General features: G+C 44.2%; 1 protein-coding gene across 1 annotated transcript in view; it reads left to right on the top strand.

Moving 5' to 3' along the window:
* Positions 1-16,311, top strand: part of IFT74 (intraflagellar transport 74) — a 508,298-nt gene that overhangs the window by 215,114 nt on the left and 276,873 nt on the right. The window lies entirely within an intron of this gene.

The following is a 16,311-nucleotide window of genomic DNA, read 5'->3' as shown; positions in this document are numbered from 1 at the left end:
TAAGTCCTAAGCACCACAATCTAAGTCGAAGTCAAGGGCGTGAATGCTTTCCCATTCTCAAGGTTGTTCTTGTTACCAGCTTTGCCAAAGTAGGGTAAGTTGAAAAAGAGCCATAAAAAACATAAAAATCATCCAAACATGGTTCACTTGTGTTGTGCCCTTAACATCATTCAAGTTCGCACGACGCATCTGGCACTATCAGGCATCAGAGCCATTCTCCCCCAGTGGATTCTGCTTAATTGCTGACTCCTTTTCAGATCCCATCAGATTGGTTGCTCCAACAGCTTAAAATGCCAATGGACACTATCTTTGGTGCCATACTGAATCCCACTGGTCATCTGCGTAGCGGGGGTTGCCAGCACCCGGGGTGAGGGAGTATTGCGCCCCCTAACCCATGGTCCTGACGCAAAAACGTAAAAATTTGTAGTCCAAATTTTGTTTCTTTTAAAATTTTGCGCCCCCTAACAATTTTGCACACCACTGCCACTGGTACACCTTTGGACTACTCCATGGATCCAAAGAGCTCTCTGGCTGGTTTACTGTCTGACGCCAGCTATGCCTCTTGACCTTGTCCCAGAGTCGATACCATCATCCGTTGAATCCGGATCTGACAACTTCTCTGGCTCCATCCTTGGTGCCGCATTCAACGCCAAGGTTGCAAAGACCGGTACCCCAGGCTCTGATATCGAAATTGATTACAGCTTGGTCTACACTGGTTGAGAGCTGATTATTTTATCAGATACCACAACCCATGCTTCATCGCCTTGACCTAGGATATATAATCATTCTGGGTTTGTAGGCTAAAAAATCAGAGAAACAATATTGTGGGGACAAAATATCATGTCAAGAATATCGAGGACAAAAAATTATGAAGGTAAGTTTCTATGGACCAGCAAAGTTTTACTATATATAAAACTTCATTATCTACTGGCGGTCGCCAGTAGATAGTTATAGTTAGGACTGAGTTCCCATAGGAAATCTGAAAATTCTATTTTGAATAACTTTGGCGCCGGTTGACGAATCCTCGCGAAATTTTAAAAACTAATGTGGCGCTCCGCTCAGCTCCTACCCTGAAAGTCTCTGGGTGATTCGTCAAGCGGGGGCTGAGAAAAAAGGGGGGTCCCAAAACGCGTTTTCCCCATGCATTTTCCCATAGGACCTTTAGTCGAAGGTACAGCCCGAACGGCTGAACAGAATTACTTGAAATTTGGCAAAGAGGTAGTCCTCAGGTCAGGCATGTGCCTTTTGCATATATGGTGTCAATCTGTTCAGTAGTTCCTGAGAAAATTGCAGTTAAAAGTACATAAATATCTATATGCGCGCACCAAATGTGCGCGAGCTTAATTCTGATTGGTGGTTAGATGTCAGTCAACATTCGAATCGGGCGAAATCAGGAAGTGTCGGACGCCATTTTGTGTGTGGCAGTGAAAAAGAAAGGTGGAGAACGTGAAAAGGGGGCAGGGTAGAGAGTTTCTTACCCCCTAGCCTTTGTCAGGGGGTCCCTGAAGGACCCCCTGACCCCCGAAGGGTGAAAAAAACATTTTATTTTTTTTCAAAAAATCGCGGGGTGCGCGCACTGTGCGCGCACGGTGAAAAACCCTTAAAAAAAAAAAAACATTTTAAACTGTTTATAAGTTTATAGAAGATATTAACTATGCTGTTCAACTTTATCCAAATTCAAAATAAAAGAGCTGAGCCATTCCATATTAAAGGATAGAGTCAATCTTTAACTATATACATAGGTAGTTTATTGTAAAATAAATATATAATAATACATACATAAATTAGCATTTAAAAAACCTTACAAATTCACAAAAAAACCATAGGTTTCACACACGTTATAGTTAGGAATTCGCATTTTGAAAACCTTGCAAATTCACTGAAAAAACCATAGGTTTCACACATGTTATAGTTAGCTGGACATTTCACTCGTAAAAAACCATTGAAATTCCCCCGTTATAGTTAGTTCAGCTAACTATAACTTGCGCGACCGCAATCCACTGCTGATGAGGTCGCATTTTACATCACTCATGACATGGTCAGTGTCATCACTCATGACATCACTGATGACATCCCAAATGACATCACTGATGACATCACTGATGACATCATCCAGTGAATATGTGTCTTTCTGAAAAACAAATATTTTTTATATATGTATATCTAAAGGTTAATGGAAGAATAAATGGGTAAATAAGTGTCTAAATGGATGTTTTTTTTGTAAAATTAATTGTATAACTGACTTATTAACAGTATCTTAGTGAATACAGTGATGTAATATGCGACGTCATCAGCAGTGGATTGCGGTCGCGCGAGTTATAGTTAGCTGAACTAACTATAACGGGGGAATTTCACTGGTTTTTTACGAGTGAAATGTCCAGCTAACTATAACATGAATTCTGATGGATACATCTGCCAGTGGATTCCTCACCTTGTGAATATCCCCTGCGCCAGCAACATTCGGAAACTTTTGTAGCAGTCCACGCCGATGGGGTCGAAGACGACGTCACAGAGACACGGTTCCGCTCGCGACTCCGCTGACGTCACCGGCTCCATAAGAAGACCTCGTCGGCGTGATGACGTCAGTTCCCTTTTTTCCGCGCCGACGATGCCAACGGATTTCGGGAATCGTTACTAGTAGCTTTACCTGTTACTTTGTGTATTTTCTGAAAATTTTCTGTCTTTCTTCGAAGATGTCGACAAGGAAGTCGGGTTTCAAGCCCTGTCGAGAATGTGGCAAGCACATGTCTATTACCGACCCACACGAGGACTGTGTTTGGTGCCTTTCATCCGACCACGATGTGGGTGGTTGTTCCAGCTGCCGCAAGATGAGCTCGAAGGCTCTCAAGGAGAGAGAAGCGAAGCTCTTCATCGCTCGGATGAAGAAGAAGGAAAATAGAGGAAGGAGGAGGTCTGGATCCAGGTCGAGGTCGGCGTCCAAGTCGACTTCGGGCATGCTTCGAAAAGTAAGAAGCATAAGAAAAAGAGGGGGCATTCTTCACATCATCACTCCGACAAAGGTTCGGCTCCGAAGTCGAAGTCGCCTACTCGACGTCGGAGAGAGTCAATGTCTCCTTCTCCGGTCCCGGCTTCACCTCCAGCTCCCTCTTCTCCGGTGACTTCGCCGGCTCCGGCTGAATCTCCGGTAGCGGTATCATCCCCGAACGCCGGTTCCATCTCCGGCTCCAGCTGATTCTCCGGCTCCGTCTCCGGCCCCGGGTGAGGATCTTCAGGATCCGGGTGAGACTGTGACGCCGCTTGTACCACCGTCGGCGCCGCCAGGCCCGAGTCCGGTGCTGCCTGACCAGTATCCTGCATTTCCTGGTCCAGGACAAGACCCCTCGTATTATCTTAATGCCATGTACGGGGTGTTTTCAAGGGCCATGTATACCTCTGGTGCACCTGTGGGTCCGATGGCTTTTAATTTGGGAGTGCCGCAGGTCTACCCTCAAGCTCCGTTCATGCCATTCTTTCCGGCGACGCCGTCTTGGCAGCTACCGGCGCCGAGAACTTCAACGCCGCTTCCCTCTTCACCGGCGCCGACTCGACTTCGTTCGACGCCGGCTGCTCCAGCGAATCCGCGTTCGACGCCGCTGCCGGCGCCGTCGGATTCGAACACGGCGCCGCCGACGCCGCTGGTGCGGATTCGTTCCAGAAGGGAAGCACAGAGAGTGGTGGATGAGAGACGCTTTCTGTTGGAAGAGGCTGAAGAGGGAGAGTTAGTCGAATCTGATGAGGTGTTTGAAGAACTGAAGGAGGCAAGTGGACTGGATTTGTCTCCAGAGTGGGAAATCACTCCACCTTCAGATGAGCCCTCTAAAGATGCAGCACCCTATCATGCGGTCATCAGAAAAGCTGCAGAGTTGTTGGACCTACAGTTGCCGTCCACGGAGTTCAGGTCTAATTTACTTACTGAGGTGCTGCATTCACCTACAGTGCTCTCGGAGCCTTTGTTACCCTTTAATGAGGCTATTATGGAACCTGTGCTAGAGGTATGGCCCAAGCCTTTTTCAGCTCCTGCGGTCTCCAGGGCAGTCGCAAGGAGATATAGAGTGGCTCCAGGGGATCCTGAATTTCTAACTTCGCACCCTTCGCCTGAGAGCTTGGTGGTCCAGGCGGCTTGTTCGGGAAGGTCAAAGGGGGCCTTTCCTCAGGTTCAAGGAGATAGAGAGGCCAAAAAGGTGGACCAATCGGCCAAAAAGGTCTTTTCATCAGCCAGCATGGCTCTCAAGTCCACGAATGCGACGTGTTTATTGGGGCGCTATATCCATGCGCTAATGGATTCGGCAAAGAAGATTGCGCCGAAGCTGTCGGAGGAGGATAGGGCTGGCTTCAATGAAGTTCTGACTGATGCCCAGACGGCTGCTCGACAAGTCATTCAGAGTGGTCTGTACACGGCAGACTCAGTTGCCAGAGCCATGGGGTCTTCTGTTGCCACCAGGAGGGGTGCATGGCTAAAGTCCTCTGAATTTTCCTCGGATGTACAGTCGACCTTATTAGACTTGCCTTTTGATGGGTCTGGCTTGTTCGGGAAGAAGGCGGATGCTGCTCTCGAACGCTTCAAGGAGAGTAAGGCTACGGCTAGGTCGTTGGGCCTTCAATCCCAGCAGCAGCAGCAAGGTTCCTCGTCGAGAGGTTACAGAGGAAGAATTAGGGGTCGCACACGTGGCCGTCAGCTCTCCTCCTCCTCTTCCTCCTCCTCAGCCCCTCCCACCACTGCAAAGCAGCCCTAGATTCGACATTCCGGATCATGCTGGTCCTGTGGGGGGGCCGACTTACCCATTTTCTACAAGATTGTGAATCTGTAACTACAGATCTCTGGGTTCTGGATCTTGTAGAAAATGGGTACGCCCTTCCCTTTCGGGAATTCCCTCCAAATTACCCTCCTTGCCAAGGGGCTTGCTCGGAGGACCACCGTCTTCTCCTGCAGGAGGAAGTCCTGACGTTTTTTCAGAAAGGTGCGATAGAGGTGGTTCCAGAGCAGGAAAGGGGTCAGGGATGCTACTCCCGGTATTTCCTGATTCCGAAAAAGGACGGCAGGTTGCGTCCGATATTGGACCTCAGAATTTTGAACTTTTACCTGAAACAGGAGAAGTTTAAGATGCTCACCCTTGCGCAGGTTCTTCAGGCGCTGAATCAGGAGGACTGGATGGTGTCGCTCGACTTGCAGGATGCGTATTTTCACATCCCCATCCTGAAGTCGCACAGAAAGTATCTCCGTTTCACGGTAGGGTCGCAACATTATCAGTTTGCGGTCCTACCGTTTGGTCTTACTTCAGCACCTCGAGTCTTCACGAAGGTGATGGCAGTGGTGGCAGCCCATCTCAGAAGGACAGGGATTTCGGTTTTCCCTTATTTGGACGACTGGCTGATAAAAGCGGAGTCACCGGAGAAGGTGCTGCGTCATCTGTAGGATACAACTCGGCTGTTGTACAAATTGGGTTTTTCGATAAACGTACCCAAATCTCACAGCGCAACCTGTTCATAGGTGCGGTACTGGACACTACTGTGTGTCGAGCATTCCCTCCTCCTCAAAGGATTCTCAACATACAGGAAATGATTCCTTTATTTTACAGCGGAGCGGTCGTTCCGGTTCTGAAGGTCCTTCGCCTGCTCGGTCTGTTCGCTTCCTGCATCCTGTTGGTCAGCCATGCACGCTGGCGCATGAGGGCGCTCCAGTGGTGCCTCCGCAAGCAGTGGTATCAGCATAAAGGGGATCTCAGGGAGTCTGTGAGGATCTCCAGAGAAGCTGCAGCGGATCTATCTTGGTGGAGCGTGGAGGGCAATCTGTCCCAAGGAAAGCCCTTCCATCTGCCTCCATCTGTGACAACAGTGGTAACGGATGCATCCACCTTAGGGTGGGGTGCTCATCTGGGGGATCTGGAGGTCAAGGGTCTTTGGTCTCCAGAAGAAAGGTTGCTTCACATCAACCTTCTGGAATTGCGGGCGATACGTTTGGCACTCAAGGCCTTCCTTCCTTCCCTCCGTGGTCAGTCTGTTCAAGTCCTGACGGAAAACACGACCGCCATGTGGTATATAAACAAACAGGGAGGAGTGGGGTCTCTTTGTCTCTGCAGAGAGGCCCTGCGTCTATGGTCCATCAGATTTGTTTAATGGCAAATCATCTGGCCGGGGTACTAAACGTTCGTGCAGACAGTCTCAGTCGGTAGTTCTCCGCCGACCACGAGTGGAGGCTTCATCCAGAGGTAGTTCGGCACGTCTTTCGGACGTGGGGGACTCCTCGGGTGGACCTATTCGCCACTCAAGAGAATACTCACTGCCCGTCTTTCTGCAGTCTCCAGTATCCGATGCAGGGAGCGTTGGGGGACGCATTTCAGTTGAGTTGGGGTTCACGACTCCTTTACGCGTTTCCTCCCATACCCTTGATTCCTCGGGTTCTGAGGAAGATTCGCCAAGACCGGGCCCAAGTTATATTGGTCGCCCCGGATTGGCCAAGAAGGGTGTGGTACACAGATCTTCTCCACCTCTCCTCGTGCCCTCCGCTCCGTCTCCCGCTGAGGGCAGACCTCCTCTCGCAGTCGGAGGGGCAGGTTCTACACCCTCACCTCCAGAGCTTACACCTTCATGCCTGGAGATTGAACGGGGCAACCTGAATTCTTTCTCTCTCCCACCAGATGTGGTGGATGTTATTTTATCGGCCAGGCGACACTCCACCAAATCTATATACTCATATAGGTGGTCTAAATTTGTGCTTTGGTGCGGAGAGAGGTCCATTGATCCCTTGAAGGCTCGTCTGTCTAACATTCTACAGTTTGCCCTTTCTCTGGCTCAGCAAGGCTTTGCTGTGGCTACTGTGAAAGGATACTTATCGGCTCTATCGGCTTCCCTTTGTTTGCCGGATCAGCCGTCGCTGTTCAAGTCACCTATTGTTCTTTGTTTTATAAAGGGCCTTACAAACAAGTTTCCTCCTACTCCCTTTATTGTGCCTCAATGGGACTTAAACCTTGTATTAACTTATCTTATGGGTTCTCCCTTCGAGCCCTTACACAAGTGTCCCTTGAGGCTGTTGTCCTTTAAGACAGTTTTCCTCGTTGCAATCACCTCGGCAAGGAGGGTAAGTGAGCTTCAAGCTCTAAGTTCAAAACCCCCATTCTTGACTGTGGATGCTGAACGAATGGTACTTAGGACCAGGGCTGCATTTTTGCCTAAGGTGGTAACTCCCTTCCATCTGGGGCAATCTATTACCCTTCCTTCTTTCTATCCTCCCCCTCACCCTTCCAAGGAGGAGGAGAGACTTCACCGTTTGGACCCTAAGAGGGCGGTGAGCTTTTACATGGACAGGACAAAGGACATCAGAGTTGATGACCAGCTCTTCATGGGCTTTGCTGGCTGCAGGAAAGGTCGAGCGGTGCACAAGCGCACCCTTTCCAGGTGGATTGTCTTGTGCATCAAGATATGCTACTCCCTAGCTGGTAAGGAGCCTCCGGAGGGTTTGAGGGCTCATTCTACCAGAGCAAAGTCTTCCACATCTGCCTTAGCTAGAGGTGTTCCAGTGGAGGATATTTGTAGGGCGGCAACTTGGACCTCCCTCCACACCTTCGCAAAGCATTATTGCTTAGACACCGAGGTGAGGAGGGACGGACACTTTGCGCGATCCGTCCTTCAGGACTTTCTGGTATAGAAGGGTGGACACCCTCCTCCGGGAGTGGGGACTGCTGTGGAATCTATTCACAAGGTGAGGAATCCACTGGCAGATGTATCCATCAGAAGAACAAGTTACTTACCTTCGGTAACGCTTTTTCTGGTGGATACAGTATCTGCCTGTGGATTCCTCACTGACCCACCCGCCTCCCCGTTGTCCATCCTTCTATACCGGTATTTCTATGCCTGTAATTCTATTGATGGGTTTCAAGTGTGTTTATCACTGTCAAAAGCATTATGTTATTTCTTGTGCTTTGTTATTTATTTTCCACACTGAGTGTGTTGATATGCATATTGTGTACTGTGTATACTGTGTATATATATATATTGCTGTCAGTCTGTCCGTGTGCCTCGAAGGCACGGAAAAAAGAGGCGGAACTGACGTCATCACGCCGACAAGGTCTTCTTATGGAGCCGGTGACGTCAGCGGAGTCGCGAGCGGAGCCGTGTCTCTGTGACGTCGTCTTCGACCCCATCGGCGTGGACTGCTACAAAAGTTTCCGAATGTTGCTGGCGCAGGGGATATTCACAAGGTGAGGAATCCACAGGCAGATACTGTATCCACCAGAAAAAGCGTTACCGAAGGTAAGTAACTTGTTCTTTGCAAGGCTTTTAAAATGCTAATTCCTAACTATAACGTATGTGAAACCTATGTTTTTTTTAGTGAATATATATATATATATATATATATATATATATATATATATATATATATATATATATATATATATATATATATATATATATACCTTGACGATATATACATCTTCAAGGTACTTAGATGTGGAGTTAAGAATAGTAAATCTATATATACCTAATTCCACTTGCCTTCTCAAAGTTTTGCTCCTCCATGTGTTTGACATGATATTCTGTCAGTGATCCCTCATTCTGAACTTGACTATTCTAGAGAGGAGTTCATTTTTAATGAGGAATATTGTTACTTGAAACTAGGTGATGTTTTTGATCATCTCCAGGATGCAAATAGCCTGCATACCTCTTGAGACACTTGTTTAGCTTCTCCTAATACAGCCATTGCCACTGAGGAGGCTGCATCTTTTGTGACAGTCATTAAGAGGGGATATGTCCTCCAATTTGTTCCCATATGTTCCCACCTACTCCTTTTATAATACCATAGTGGGATCTAAACCTTATCTTGCCCTACTTGATGTGCTTGCACCTTGGAGCGTATGCATAGTTATCTTATTTACGCTTAATTATTATTATTCAAAAAAAATAAATATTTTTATTGCCATTTTGTGAACATGGGTTACATTACAGAATAAGTAACTTACATTTATTATCACGTCTTATCGACACTTAACGTATAATTTGTGAGGCTATTATCCAACAACATTAGTACCTTCAATCCACTACCAGTAGGTGTATACAAGTGATATATGTAGTGCATAGCAACTCCTCCCCCCTGGGTCCGGGATTATCAATAGCTATGTCAGGGAGCGTGTCCTCAGTGGCGTTCCTCCATGGGATGTAGTGTCTCATTTCTTCGCCGATGTTAGTGCGGCCGAGCGGGAAGTGTTGTACTGCCATGTAGTAATCATATGTGGTAAAATATAACATAATTAAAACTAACAACATACAAACCATGAAACTCAACTAGCACAGGTTGGGGGTATCGAAAGGGGTTCGAGAGGTGTATTATGGGTAACAATTAATGTGAAATAATTTAGGTCAGGGTGAGCCGACTTCTAAACGGGCCCAATACAGTCGTGTGACTCCATGGCATGTCACTCCGGGGGGTGGGGGGCGGGAGGGGTGGTAAGGTCTGGAGGTAGGGAGAGGCATAGGGTGAAGTCACACTCACTCTCTAGTTTCAATAAGGCCAGTCCCAATCTATCCCCATTGTTCCCAATACTTCAATTAGTGGGGGAGTCACTATCATCGTCCGTACTATTAGAGTCGCTCGGGGGTTCCTAATCAAATAAGCAATCTTTCCACAAGTCTGCAATCGGATGTTGGCGCAGGCCCTTTAATTCTTCCTTATGTAAAGCCCTACCCATGGCCTCTCTAATTAACGCTTAAAACAGTGTTCCTCATTGTCATATTATCTGCTGGGGGTGAGTGAACTTCAGGCCTTATCTTCTATTCCACCATTTGTCTCCTTTTTTTCTGGATAAGTTAGTCCTTCGAACAAAGGCAACATTCCTGTCCAAGGTAGTCACGTCCTTTAGTCTATGGCACTCCATCACCATATCAATGTTTCATGCACCTTCTCATTCATCAAAGGAGGAGGAATGGTTGCTTTGCCTTGATCCTAAGAGCGCTCTTGGTTTTTTCAATTATGGAACAAGAGAATTTAGACAGGATTACCAGCTGATTTTTCTGATAGTACAAGAAAAATCATTTCTAGATGATTTGTCTTATGAATTAAAGATTATCTCTGTGCCAGCTTAAAAGCAGCCCGCAGAAGGTTTGCTTGCTAACTTCACCAATGCAAAGGCTGCTACCACAGTGCTAGTACGCGGCTGCTACGTGGCGTCCCACCATGCGTTCATGAAGCAATGCTGCCTGGATAACCATGTCACGTGAGAGGGGCACTTGGCTCAATTTGTCATTCAGTCCAACTTTTTTTTTTTTTAAATAATTTTATTATTTTTGCCAACTTATACAGTAACAAAACAGTTGACAGACCGCCAGTAGGGAAAATAAGCATCACATACACATAGAACATCAGGAATCTCATCATACAAGACCATAATACTCCAACCATTCCCTCCAGACCCTCCCATATTTTTGTGGGCACCCGCTGGACATGTAAATTAGCTTCTCAAGTTTAGCATACCAATCAATCACCACCCTCCAGTTCACCAAGATTGAGGCAGGGGGGAACGCCAGTGTTTATCAATGTCTCAATTGGAGAGTATTGTTACAATACCCAAGAGAGTATGATATCCCCGTGACCCTGCAAAGTCTTCAACAAAGCCAAGCAAGGTATATCTTGAGGAGGTCTTCACAAATTCCTCAATCACCTGTGAGAGAGTAGCAAACACCCTCCTCCAGCACCTTCTAATGAGGGGGCATTCCCACATCACATGGTAGAAATGGGCCTCTTCGCTCTGGCAGCAATTACAGAGTCGGTGCTGCCAGGTGTTAGATAGAGTCTTTACTGGGAAAGGCATTATCAAAGGTTTGTAACTTGTTCATATTAACTAAATGCAGCTAAAACGTTAAGGCAGAACAGAACATAAGATCAACTGAGGTGACATTTTAATTACCTTTTTTATCCACAAGCATAAATGTTCAGAAACTCTTTTTTGCAGATATATATTTTTTTAGCAGGTCTGGGTTCAAACCCCACGGTGAACCATAAGTGGGTGTTGGATGGGTCTTGTCAGTAGTGTGCAAAAGGAATTACTTTATGTCAGAAAAGCTCCTCGATGTGATGTGGTTTAAGTATTTAAGGCAGAAAGAAAGCACCTCTGGATGCTGAAACAACATATGCATCCACTGAAGACCCCTGTGTGTATCTGGTGGAGTCTTATCAGTTCTTCCAGATAACTTATGAAATAAGATGCAACTATTTGCTTTCTCCAACTTCTTTTCGACTCTTCCATTCTCAGGCTTACTACTCCTGAGCTACTTCATTTGGCCCAATATTCTAGGTTAGAGTGGTTGGTTCATACATAGTCTCTAGTGTCTATCCCACTAAATCTCTTTTTCATCCTATGCATTCCATGAGTCCTACTAGCACAAACTTTTTCTATGTCCTCCACTGTTGTCAATCCTGTCCATTATTCATGTACGCCTTTCAACCTTCTAAACTCACCATGTACCGCCAAACCCATATCGTAAATTAATTATGCTGCAAATAGTAATTTAGCATGACCTTACCTGGCAGTTGTCACTTAACTCAAACGTTATTTATTGCCCTGATCCCAGAGGCCTTGCTGACAGGGATAGTAGGGAGAAGCCCACGTAGCCCATCCACTCTATCTGTCAAAGGCACAACCTGGTCCGTTATCTGTTGGAAAAAAGGGCAACTCCTTCAAGAAGGTACATATTCGGTTCTGACAATTTTATGGTTTACATATGCTGTCCGGGAAGCCTTGTTAATGAGTACCAGAATCAAAAGGCCTCTAGCCACACAGCCATAAAACACTGCCTGGTTGCTAATTCACTCCTTAGGGCCAGTGTTCTTTAATTTTTGTGTACATCTACATTGAATTGGATTAGTTAAGTTGTATATAGATCTTCAGGTTTAAAGTGGCTGGGTAATAGAAATTGAGCTATGGCTTTACCCTTTATTTTACTAGTACTTCACAGACTAGATGAGGCAGATGTCAGCAAGCTATCTGGAGCCATGGAAAGACCACTAAGAAAAACGTGATTGCAATAAGGAATGTAGAACATTTTGGCTAAAAGAAGCAAACTCGGAGAGTTGTGATGCAGTGAGCCAAAACTGTATATTGGCTTATATACCTCTAAAAAATGTAAACCCTTAAGGGGCGATGTTACTTTGGAGACATGGTAGTGTAGAATAGTTCCTTAATGATGTATAGGCCTACCGTCAACTCACAGAGGTCCATAGGTCAAAACTAGGAGCTGGAACCCTGTCACCATTTTGCAAGCCCCACCAGATCTCGCCACCGTCTGACAGGGTCTAGCTTATTAAGACCGTGAACCGCCTTAGCAGAATCTTTATTCTCCAGAGATCTTACTAGCAGAATTGGCAGGAAGAACAGATCATATCCTCAGAGTGCAAAGCATACAAACATCTCTTAAAAATGCTGTACAAATAATGTGGTAATGAGAGCTACAACATCCTAAGACGTTATAAGTGCACCAACAGCCCAATTATTAATAATATCTAATGTGACAGAAACTCAAGTTGGAGGCCATCTCTAGCAGTAGGTTCAGGGAACCACAGAAAAAAAAAATTCAGGAAGTACCCTGGGTGCCAACTATGCAACTTGTGACACTGTGTAAAAGTGACTAAACAGAAGTGGGTTTGTGTGTCGTTTGTGTAACCAGAGAGCCACTAAACCCACGTTGAACTCACGCACACACCCGCCAGACTGCTCTGCACTCACAGCTTACTCAAGCTTTCAACTTTTCATCTGCATCAGGCATGTTTCTGTTTTTCCCCTTGGGCAATTTGATTTGGTTTATAAACCATCAGATACACTTGAGAGCAAGCAACCATGTGGCACACAAAGAATACCATCCCTTGAGTTTCAGGCTTATCCATATCTCAGCAGAGGTTGGGATTTACCTTGGAACACTATAAAATCAAGCTCTATAAGGTGAACCAGTTACTGGTGTATACTTAACAGCGGGAAAACCATTGGGTCTCACTTATGTTTGTGTAGCTTCTATTGATTCTAAAACATGAGATTGCAGGCACGTGTATGCCCACGTACTGAAAAGCCTGTACCTGCTCCATGCCATTTATTCTGGTCAGAGGGGACATTCTCTTAAAGGCTGCAGCCACTTTGGGGTTGACCAGCCTGCATCAAACCTACCTAAACAGACTGATTATAATCTAGCCAAATCCCCTTGTGGACACCTGCATGTACTCTGTGATGGTAGCTCATAAACTAAGGTTGTTAAGGGTCTCACCAAATTATTCAGAAACACGTCTCCTATATGCCTAAAGCACATGAAAGCAGAAGAAGGGCAAGTGGGAGCACCCTTGTTTGGTACTGAACAAATATCAATCGATTCTGAAGCCTTTTCTGAGTTTCTACCGTCTTATTAAAATCACAAAATAGGTTTATGTGCATTTATGAATAGTCAAATGTACCTGTGTTTGGCACCCAAACAAGGGAGTGTTACCAGTGTCTTCTGCATCGTTTTGGCAAAAGACTACCGTTTCTCTTCCTTTCAGAGCCCAGCTTATCCATTTGTCCAGTTTAGGACTCTGCTCTGTTGTAATCAAACTTGTCTAGCAGCCCTCAAGACACTCTGGTTCACGGCAGTCCTCTCTAATGGTACTCAAGAAAAACCTTTTTTTATTAATCCGTTCTTCCCATTGGGGTTTTTAAGGCCTTCAAGCAGCGATTTCCAGCATGACTACCCTGGACCCCCTTGCATCTGTTTATCGGGTTGAGGCAGCATGTGTAATTCACTCTGATTGTATTGTGATTGAAGTTTACTATTATTTATTCAGACTTTTAATTCCATAACCCAGGCTATACATTTTTCACATACAAGGCAACGCTTTATTAGGAATATTAGCTTTGAAATAACAGCAGTTGTAGTCTACAAAAGGTACATTCATATATTAAAAAACAAATCAATGAAAATAATGGTTAAAATATTGACAATATAACCTCAGTGTGTTTACAAATGGGTTCATTTTTCAGTCCTTCCTTATATGTCTATATGAACATCTAATAATATCAGTTAGGTTATCAGTTCATGGATGTCATATACGTGTTTCCGTTCCTTAATTTAAGGGTCCCTTCCAGAATAACTTGAAGGAATTTGTTAATAGGTTATGGTTCTCTTCCTACAATGCTGCCTCTTAGTTTGCATGAAATATGCATACCATGTAAACTAAAAGGCAGCATAAAACGAAGAGAACCAAGCCCTATTAAAAATTCCTCATCAAAGAGGTTATAGCCTCTAGTATGCTATAGACTTCAAGAAAGTACTAACCCTTCACTTTCCATTTTGGAGTGCTTAGAAGGGATCATAGAGATAGATGGGCTTAGAGAAAAAATTGCAGGCAGGTTTTTCAGATTGTTTTTTATGATTGACAAATTCAATTGGTTATGCTGCTTTTAAGCTTAGTTGTGTGGGTATGGTAATGAACAATTGGGAGTCTGTGCATTCCATTACGCAATCTCATGATCTCTTAGCCCTTTTATCATAATAATTAATTAAATAAAGCATATGCAGTTCTTAACTCGAAAAACTCTATACATATTTGATAAAAGACTAGCAATGAACATTATGTATTAAAATATTTAGCACCTAAAGAAAAACATACTCGAAAAACTCTATACATATTTGATAAAAGACTAGCAATGAACATTATGTATTCCAATAGTTAGTACCTAAAGGAAAACATCTTGTGGTCCTCATTGAGATCTTCTTGTACAATTTATATTTTCAGGATCCTTTTTTGTTATTTTTTTATGATACTAGAATTGTCTGTGTCCTTTCTTGGTGCTGTAAGTTTTCATACATTTTTTCCCGGTCCCAAACTGAATCTGACACAAGTACTCATGCTGGACCTCTCGGTAATGAGTTTAATTGGGGAAACAACTAAGATTACTTGTATTATCATTCAGAGGTCATGTTGCCCAGCAGCTCGGTCTGGACAGCTACTTTTGGAGATGAGCCCATATAGATTTACAAAGGACTGTACTCAAACATTGGAACCGTCATAGATTTACATGCTTGAATCATTCCATTTTGTTAAGTTTGCAACATGCATGTGTGCATATACCACAGTGTTTATGGATTAGCACACTAACCTACTTTTAAACTGCTCCACGATGTCATGCATTTCCCCTGTATGGCATGCCAGTATAGTTGTGAGACCTCTTCAGGAGAGCCTAGAGGATTAGTAGTGCCAGATGTTATGATCCTGACAAAGTAATGCTGTCTCTTCATTGACTGTTCAGGAAAAGAACCTGCACTGAGAGGTTCCTTTTTAGCATCCTCAGACAATTGAGTTTTGTTGTTTTCGGCCAAATGTAGTATTTTGTATAAAATTAGCTGATCAAAGAAAAAGAAATAACGTGTTTCCTATTTGGCGATGTGTTTTACTTTTATTTTTTTAACATTTAAACCTATTTTTAAAGAATGTGTTCCATGATCCTGCAAGTGCGTTTAGTTTCTCTTTGTTCTTTGAAAAATTCAGTGAGTATACCTTCAGCGAAGAACTAGAACTACAAATAACTTTCTTTTCCTTTATTTTTAATATCTTAATGTATTTAGACATTAACAAATAAAGCTATCTTGTTTTATTTTTCACTGGATCTTATTTTTTTGGCTCAAAAGATTCTTCATAAATTTGATATCAGTCTTTTATGTTTTTCCTTTATGCCCACCTGCCAGTGTTCTACTGCCCCATTCTTATTCAACTCAGAACGTAGGTTCACAGATTTACATACAAATCTACTATAGCAAGATGAATTGATTCTTACAAGCTTTATGATTCTCCACTTCTCAATAGTATTTTTTGTAGATACATGTCAAGAAACAAGGTAGAATATGTGGCATTCTGTGATCATGGTAGTTTAAGAGAACTAGTATGGCAGCACAGTGGGTTTCTTCACACACGTTTTTCAGGAATTACTCTTGAGATGCATCTTCCTGAAACTGTGCACAATATGGCTTGGGTGTTGTTAGAAACCTGTTTCTCTAGAAATACGCTGTCCAGTGTTGTCTTTGTTACCCCTTACTGCCTATCTTCGCAATCTTTTGCCACATGATGAGGATAAGAGTGAGGCACAATTAGCAGCAAAAGAAGTATTCTGAGATGGTCACTCTCAAACCACTTGTCCCTTTTTTCATGAACAAATCTCTCTTTTCAAATCCCTCCTCAAGTATGCCCTTCCAACTAACTGCCTTATGAAAGAAGCTGAGATGAATGTGCAGTTTGCATTTAAGAGGTGCGCTGATTGCATTTATGGATTGGTACACATGTATGGTACTAGTTTTGACCAACTTTGGTTT

This window comes from Triturus cristatus, chromosome 2_2 (genome assembly GCF_964204655.1).
Source record: "Triturus cristatus chromosome 2_2, aTriCri1.1, whole genome shotgun sequence".
Lineage (NCBI taxonomy): Eukaryota > Metazoa > Chordata > Amphibia > Caudata > Salamandridae > Triturus > Triturus cristatus.
Note: the sequence above shows the minus strand (reverse complement) of the source record. Positions and strands in the feature narration are given on the sequence as shown.